Raw genomic sequence first — 7,783 nt, forward strand, 5'->3', positions numbered from 1 at the left:
TTTATTAAGTGATTCATAAATTGGGCAACATCCCGTCTAGCAAGTAGAGAGATGCTGCAAGGAGTTGTACAAAATGGAAGGTTTTTATAGGCAGGAGGGTGGGGCAAGGAAGTTATTAGCAAAATAAAAGGAAAGATTATTTCAGGCCAGGGCAGATTCTTTTTTGAGGGGAAGAGACCAGCGGAGTTTTTATCATGCATTACCTCCTTAGTGCTGATCACGAAATTTCAGATTGACTGTTGAAGGGTCACACTCCTGGGAGAGGCTGAAATAGTAATCGAGTCTCGGTTTGCTGTCCTGGGGAGCAAATGACTTCATTTGGGGCTTCTTTCTTTCTAACAAGTCCTACAACCACAAGGAACTGAATTCTGACAACACGAATGAGCTCTGAAGTAGACTTTTCCCTAGAATCTCCTGATGAGAATTTGGCCTGACCAACACCTTGATTTCAGCCTTGTGATAGGCTGAGCAGAGAGCCAGCCATGCTGTGCTGGACTTCTGACCTATACAACCATAAGCAATTAAATGTATGTTGTTTTAAGCCTCTACATGTATAGAAACCTGTTATGCAGCTATAAAAAATCAATATGTTATTTTCCCAAGAGCTAAGTGTTCTTCTTCTTGAATACTTGGGGCAACAGGGAACTCATTCTCCATACCCCAGGGCCTGCTGCCCTCTTCACTCCTGCAAGACAGCCCAGTTCTCCTTTGGACACCTCTGACTTTTAGAGATCGCTTTATCATATTGAGCATCCATCCATACTCCCTTTATTCCTGTCTAAATCTGTTCCGGCTGCCGTAACAGAATGCCATAGACTGAGTGGTTTATAAACAACAGACATTTATTCCTCATAGTTCTGGAGGCTGGGAAGTCTGAGATCAAGGAGCTGGCAGATTTTGTGTCTGGTGAGAGCTCACTTCCTGGTTCACACCTCGCACCCTCTCCCTGTGTCTCCTCACATGATGGAAGGGATGAGGGAGCTCTGTGGAGTCTCTTTCATGAAAGCATTAATCCCATTCACCTGCCAAAGGTCCCCTCTTCTAGTTCCACCTTCATGGGGGGGTAGGATTTCTACATAAGAATTTGGGGGGCAGAGCACATTCAGTCTCTAGAAATCCCTGAGCTTGCTCCCATTTGCCTCTCTCCTCAGGATAAGGTAGGTTGTAATAGAGAACGTGTCAGCAGACTTTTTCTGTATAGTAAATGATTTTAGGTTTTGAGAGTCATACAGTCTTTGTCACAACTACTCTGCCAATAGAGCACAAAAGCAGCCCTGGACAATATGTTAAGAAACGGGCACATAGTGTTCCAATAAAACTTTATTTATAAAATACACTATAGGGGCACCGGGGTGGCTCAGTCTGTTAAGCATCTGCCTTCAACCCAGTTCATGATCCCAGGGTCCTGGGATTGAGTCCCACATCGGGCTCCCTGCTCAGGGGGGAGCCTACTTCTCCCTCTCTCTCTGCCCCCCACTCGTGCTTGTTCTCTCTCTCTCTCTCTCTCTCAAATAAATAAAATCTTTTAAAAAATAAAAAAATAAAAATAAAATAGGCTATAGGCTGGATTTGGCCCACAGGCCATAGTTAATCACTCCTGCTGTAGTTTGGTTCTAGAGGGTCTCACACCAGCAATTAACTTTCAATGCGTAGCTTAGAAGGAGCATAGAGCCCTTTGACTCACAAATTCAGTGGCCAGAATTAAGCAGATGGCCCTACCCAGCTACAAAAGCAAGGAAGTATAATTCTACTATGTTTCCAGAAGGAGGAGAGCTGGAAATATCTGGTGAATAATATGAATGACTACCACAGAGGACATGTATTAAAGTCACATGTTTGCATACCTGTCCTGTCCACTACAAAGTAAACCTCTCAAGGGCAAGAACCTTACCTTGGATACAGACCTAAACAGGTGTAGTAGATGTGTTGTCAAAAACCGATCTCTGGGCTTTGGAGTCAAAATACGACTTGAAGACAGAGTTTGGGATAAAGAGGAATAATAGCTTTATTGCTTTGCTGGGCAAAGGAGGCTGCTGCAGGCTTTGGCCTTCAAAAACTGCAAGCCCCCTGGGAGGAAGGGGCTGGGGGGTTGGCTTATAGGGAAATAACAGGATCTAGCTGGCCCCTTAGTCGTCTTCAAGGTGGTACCAGGTTCCTGAAACAAAAGGCTAAAGAGGGAGGAGGGGAGGTTTGTGGAAGAGAGAAAAAAACCGTTACCTTAAATTCAAGGGGTGCCTGGGTGGCTCAGTCGGTTAAGCATCTGCCTTCGGCTCAGGTCTTGATCCCAGGGTCCTGGGATCGAGTCCCGCATCGGGCTCCCTGCTCAGTGGGAGTCTGCTTCTCCCTCCTCCCTCCCACACCCTCTCCCCTTCCCCTCCTCCTGCTCCCACTCCCTCTCTCTCTCTCTCTCTCTGTCTCTCAAATAAATCAATAAAATCTTTTTAAAAAAGTAAAATCGAGTTTTGCTGAAGCATTAAGGCAGCCATTTTGATTTTTGTTCAACTTTATGCTTTTAAGCAGTTTCAGTGTGTACATATGTCTGGTTGAGAAGGGAATGGAAAGAAGCAGAGAGAAGGGAAAAGGCATTACAAAAAGGCCAGTGGACTGGGGGTGATAGTAGTAGTAATGGGGAGAAGGGTTATCACTATTGGTAGTGGCGATATTTATCACGATTATCATGTTAATGCTAGTAGTGATGTTCTTAAAAGAGTGATCTGTACTACATTCATGTTCCATTCATTCCTGGACTCATTTCCATTTGGCTTTTTCAGCCAAACCCCAATTCTTGAGACCACTCTTGCTAAGGTCACAAATAACCTCCGATTTGCAAAACTTAAATGACATGCTTCTTCTTCTTTTTCTTTTTTTAATTTGAGAGAGAGAAAGAGGGAGAAAGGGAGAGCAAGAGAGCAAGTGTGGAGAGAGGGAGGGGGAGAAACAGGCTCCCTGCTGAGTGGGGAGCCTGATGTGGGGCTCGATCCCAGGACCTTGAGATCATGACCTCAGCCGAAGTTGGACGATTAACCAACTGAGCCACCCAAGTGCCCCTTAAATGACATGTTTCTTAGTCCTTATCTTACTGAACTCCTCAGCTATAAGGGAAACCACCAAATGCACCTCCTTGAAATTTCCAGCTCCTTCTGCCTCTGTGACACAGCACTTTCATGGTTCTCCTCTGGGTCTCTCCAACTATTCTCTGGATTTCCCCTACTCTTCCAACTCCTTAAATATTAACGTTTCCTAGGACTTAGTCCATCTCCCTCTGCTCCTCTTTTCACTCTGCTACCATCACCTGGATGGTCTCACTCACCCACATATTTCCTACTACTATCTATAGTGCTATCGATTCCCACACTCATGACCCCATCTATACTTCTTCCCAAGTCCAGAATCATGTCTCCAACTTTCGGTCTCATTTCACCAGGAGGTCCTCTGTATATATTTCAAATGAAACATGGCAGAAAACACACTCCTGTCCTATCTCAGTGGTTACAATAGTATCTGCATTGTCATCTAAGCTAGACACCCATGTGGTATTGTGCATGCTTCCTCCCTACTCCCATTTCCCTCTCTAGCCTAAATATTTCTTTCTCTTACTTCCTTGCCAGACTACTGTCCTGGACTATATCCCTATCAATTTTCACCTGGATTACCAAGCAGCTAACTTTTTTCTCTAATTCTTTTGGTTTTATCATGAAATACTTCATACAGGAAAAAATAGCAATAAATATAAGGTATACTCAGTTTTATCAAATCTTAATTTGTTATAATATTTGCATCTGATTTTTAAGGGGAAATAATGATAGATCTAGGAGAAGCCCCATGTGTTACCACCCCAGCTCATTTCCTTCCTTTTTCCCCAGAGGTAATCAGCATCGTGAATTTAGAATTTATCGTTAGCATGCAAGCTTTAGATAAATTATTACCTTTGTATACATTCCTAGAACATACAGAGTATTATTTTTGGTGGGTTTTGAACTTTATATAAATGGGACCAAACCACATGAATCTTTGTGAAATTTGCTCTTGTCACTCAGTATTATGTTATAAAACACAATGTGAAGACACCCCGAGGACCTCAATCGGGTTTATATGTTGATATTTTATCCAGCAAACTTGATGAATCCTCATTTGTTTTAATAATTTATCTGTAGCTACTCTTGAATTTTCTATGTAGGCTATCACACAATCTTCAAATAAAGACAGGTTGTCTCTTCCTAATCCAATTTAGATACTTTGTTTTTCTTCACTTTTTGCATCGGATAGTACCTCTAGCATAATGTTGGACAAAAGCACTTATTAGTACTTATTGAAATTCTGACTTTATGAGAGTGTGTCAGAAGTGTCACAGTTGGGGTGCCTGGGTGGCTCAGTTGGTTAAGCGACTGCCTTCGGCTCAGGTCATGATCCTGGAGTCCCGGGATCGAGTCCCGCATCGGGCTCCCTGCTCAGCGGGGAGTCTGCTTCCCCCTCTGACCCTCTTCCCTCTCGTGCTCTCTGTCTCTCATTCTCTCTCTCTCAAATAAATAAATAAAATCTTTAAAAAAAAGTGTCACAGTTGGATATATGTTTTGGATGGATATATTTGATTGGATTTTATCAAATCCTTTCTCTGCTCCAGTGACATGATCATACGACTATGTTCCTTTTTAGTGTGGTATATCACAATAGTAGATTTTCTGATAATCCATTATCATTTCATCTTCAGGATAAATTCTACTTGGTGGATGTCTTGAAATGTTCCTGAGATTTGTTTTAATCAGGTATGGTAAGGCTGTCACCTACACGAGACAACTGCTTTTGAAATAAGAGTTTATTACTCACAGTTGTTCCCAAGAGGAGAGGGCATGTCATACCATGTGGGGCCACAGAGAGAAGGACCAGTGTCAGTCAGGAGGCAGAAGGAGTGAGGGGGAAATATGAGCCTTTGTTCTGGTTTTCATAGGAAAGAATGGACAAGGCGAGGTGAGCATGTGAGGATTGGTGAGTCTGAATAATTTTAGTAGGCTCCAGGCTATGGAGATGGTCCCCAGTTGTCCTGTATCTGACCCTGGGGTGATTTAGGGCAGGGAGAATACTGGCTTGTTGCGTGAGAGGGTAAAAGAAGTGGTTGGAGACGTGGCCTATGGATTAGTTGGTTTGCATATGAAAGACATGCTGGCGCGCAAGTTGTTTATTCTTTCTAGAAATTGGCTTACCCTGGGAGGGGAAGTCTCTCTCAGATTAGCAAGGCTCCAAGATGTCAAAACATATAAATACAGAAAATTTTTAAATATGATTAATACAGTTGAGATGTTTTTATTTTTTATTTTGTTTCGTTTTCAGTACTGTTGAATTTGATATGATAACATTTGCTTCATGAGATAGGTCTAGGATTTTCTTCTCCTTTATTTTCCTTCATAAATTGTGTGTGCGCATGTACGACTGAGGCTTTATTGGAGATCAGGCAGGGCCGGGGCAAGGACCATGCTAGGGGAATAGGGCCTGCATGCCAGGCCAATACTGGTCTTCAGGGCAATGGTGGGGAGCTCAGGCCCGAGCTCTGTAGGTGAGGGGTCCATCTGGGCACCTCAAAGCAGAGGCAACCATAAAAGGAAGGATAGTCTGGTTGACGTTAGTGCAAGAGGGATAATGTCAGTGGGGGGCAGACTTTGCTGAAGAGAAGTTGGGTGTTGTAGAGCTTTACAGGACCTACATGAACAGAGATTTGGGGGAGTAAAAAGGGCCTAATAAGGCCTGAGGTGAGGAAGAAGGGAAAGAAAAGAAGGAGAAAGGAACAAGAGGAGTGATTCTGAAGTGCAGGGAGGTCCAGCTTTTCTCCAGGGCCCCAGCGGAGCAGTACTGGCACAGTACTAGCACCTCACTCTTCTCTCCTGGCTTAACAGGGCCCTGCTTGTCGCTCCACATGGCGGTCATTCTGAACATAGGGCCTGGGAGGAGGCAGCTGGGCAGAGATCTCCTTCAGGCCAGAGGGTGACGAAATCTTTCATATTTCACGCAACCAGGCACTCGTGGCACTCAAATATATGGTGCAAGTCAAGGGTGCTGTAAGCAAGGAAATCTGCAAAGGTGATCTTATCCCCTGAAAATTGTGGCCTCTTCCCTAGAAACTGTGAGAAGAGCTTCATCATTTTAGAGAGCCCCTCCAAGTACTCACGCTTCAGCTTCTCTAAGTCAGGGTTGATTGGAGGTGTCCGTAACTTAGTTCTTCAAAGTGTCCACACAAATCTTCCCTTCTGTTTCCCCTCATAAGTTGTGTTTGTGAGCAATGCAGTGAAGGACGGCATTGCTCTGGGTGATCTTGTGAGCTTTATCAACTTAGTAGGGCAGATTGAGAAAGTCCAGGCTCAACTTGAAAGTTTCATTCCACCACTGGCTTCTGTCATAGTTGGAGCATCCCCCATCACATGTTTCTTTTCCTCATAGTTTTGAGTTTGTGTGTTCCAGAAGCAAGTGAATGGTATAAGCCAGCCCATGGATGTCCCAGTAAGCCAAGGACATAGACATAGTTCAGCTTTCTGTGGACTCAGGGAATAACCTCAGTGGAGCTGGGCTGGAACTTCATCCTTACAGTTTTTCTTTAACTTAGAAATTATATCAAAATGAGAAGTTTAGGAAGGAGGGAATCCCCAAGAGTAAAAAATTCAAAGAAAACCTACTAAATATATAGGCACTAGTGCTTTGGCTACCCTAAGAGCATTACCTACATCAGTAAATATAAGACTTGCATATTTTAACCACTTGGATTTTGGGCCCTTGTGAGGCACATAGATGGAATTAAGATCCCTGAATAAAACATAGGTTGTCAAAACTGTGTACTCTGTTCAGAGGTGTAGATGGGATATAAATCCTCCAGCAAATGTTAATGTCTGGATCTGGGATTTGGGTGAAAAGAGTCTCCCTTGAGAAGTTAAAACTGCAGGCTACCTCATAGGGTACAAATTGATACTACCTGTGTGGCAGAGATTACTTCTGCTCTCCAATACATAGTTTTCCTTTCCTTCCTAAGCACCTAAAAGACTGTACTTCCCCATCCCCTTGCAGCTGTGTGGGACCATGTGACTAGTTTTTGCCCATGGTCACTTCTGGGCTGAGGAAGTCAAAAGTCCCTTCACCATCTTTGAGCTCTTTCTTCTGCTATAGAGACCTAGAAGTCATAACAACATCATAAAATGGAAACAGCCTAGGTCCTCCTGAATCACTGCTTGGGGAGAGCTGCTCTGAAGAGATGCCCAGGTTGAAGCCGATTTTGTATGAGCAAGAAACAAACATTTGTTGTCTTAAAACACAGAGATTTCAGGATTAACTTAATTGCTCTCTTCCTACACACACCACACACACAATTTATGAAGGATATATAAGAAAAAGAAATTCTAGACAGCTCATGAAGTAAAATCCAGCAGTGGATTTTACAAACAAACAAAACAAAAATTAAAACATCTGTGATTTAGCCAAGAAGTGCAACCCAGTAGGTTTTATCCTAGAAATGCAATGATAATTCATTATCAGAAAATATATTAATGTGATACTAGATTTATAATAAGAAATATATATTTAACCTTCATCCTGGGCTCTGGCACAGAGCTCCTAAAACCCTTGGAATTTCCTGTGGTGAGAGAAATAAAGATGTCTCTTGTTATGTTAATGAGGTAACTTTTGGAAAGCACCTGATGGTGGAGCTGGTCACCAGTAAACCAGCCATGTGATTAGAGGATTGGAAGTTTCAATCCCATGTCCTTGATTTCTGAGGTGAGGAAAGGGCCTGAAGATTGAGTTCAATCAC

General features: G+C 43.1%; 1 pseudogene; it reads right to left on the reverse strand.

The window, feature by feature from the left end:
• Positions 1-5,993: 5,993 nt before the first annotated feature.
• LOC112812922 (glutathione S-transferase Mu 1-like) lies at positions 5,994-6,507 on the reverse strand (annotated as a pseudogene).
• Between the last annotated feature and the right edge of the window lie 1,276 nt (positions 6,508-7,783).

This window comes from Callorhinus ursinus, unplaced genomic scaffold (assembly GCF_003265705.2).
Source record: "Callorhinus ursinus isolate GAN/ISIS: 27379988/994484 unplaced genomic scaffold, GSC_fseal_2.0 scaffold16, whole genome shotgun sequence".
Lineage (NCBI taxonomy): Eukaryota > Metazoa > Chordata > Mammalia > Carnivora > Otariidae > Callorhinus > Callorhinus ursinus.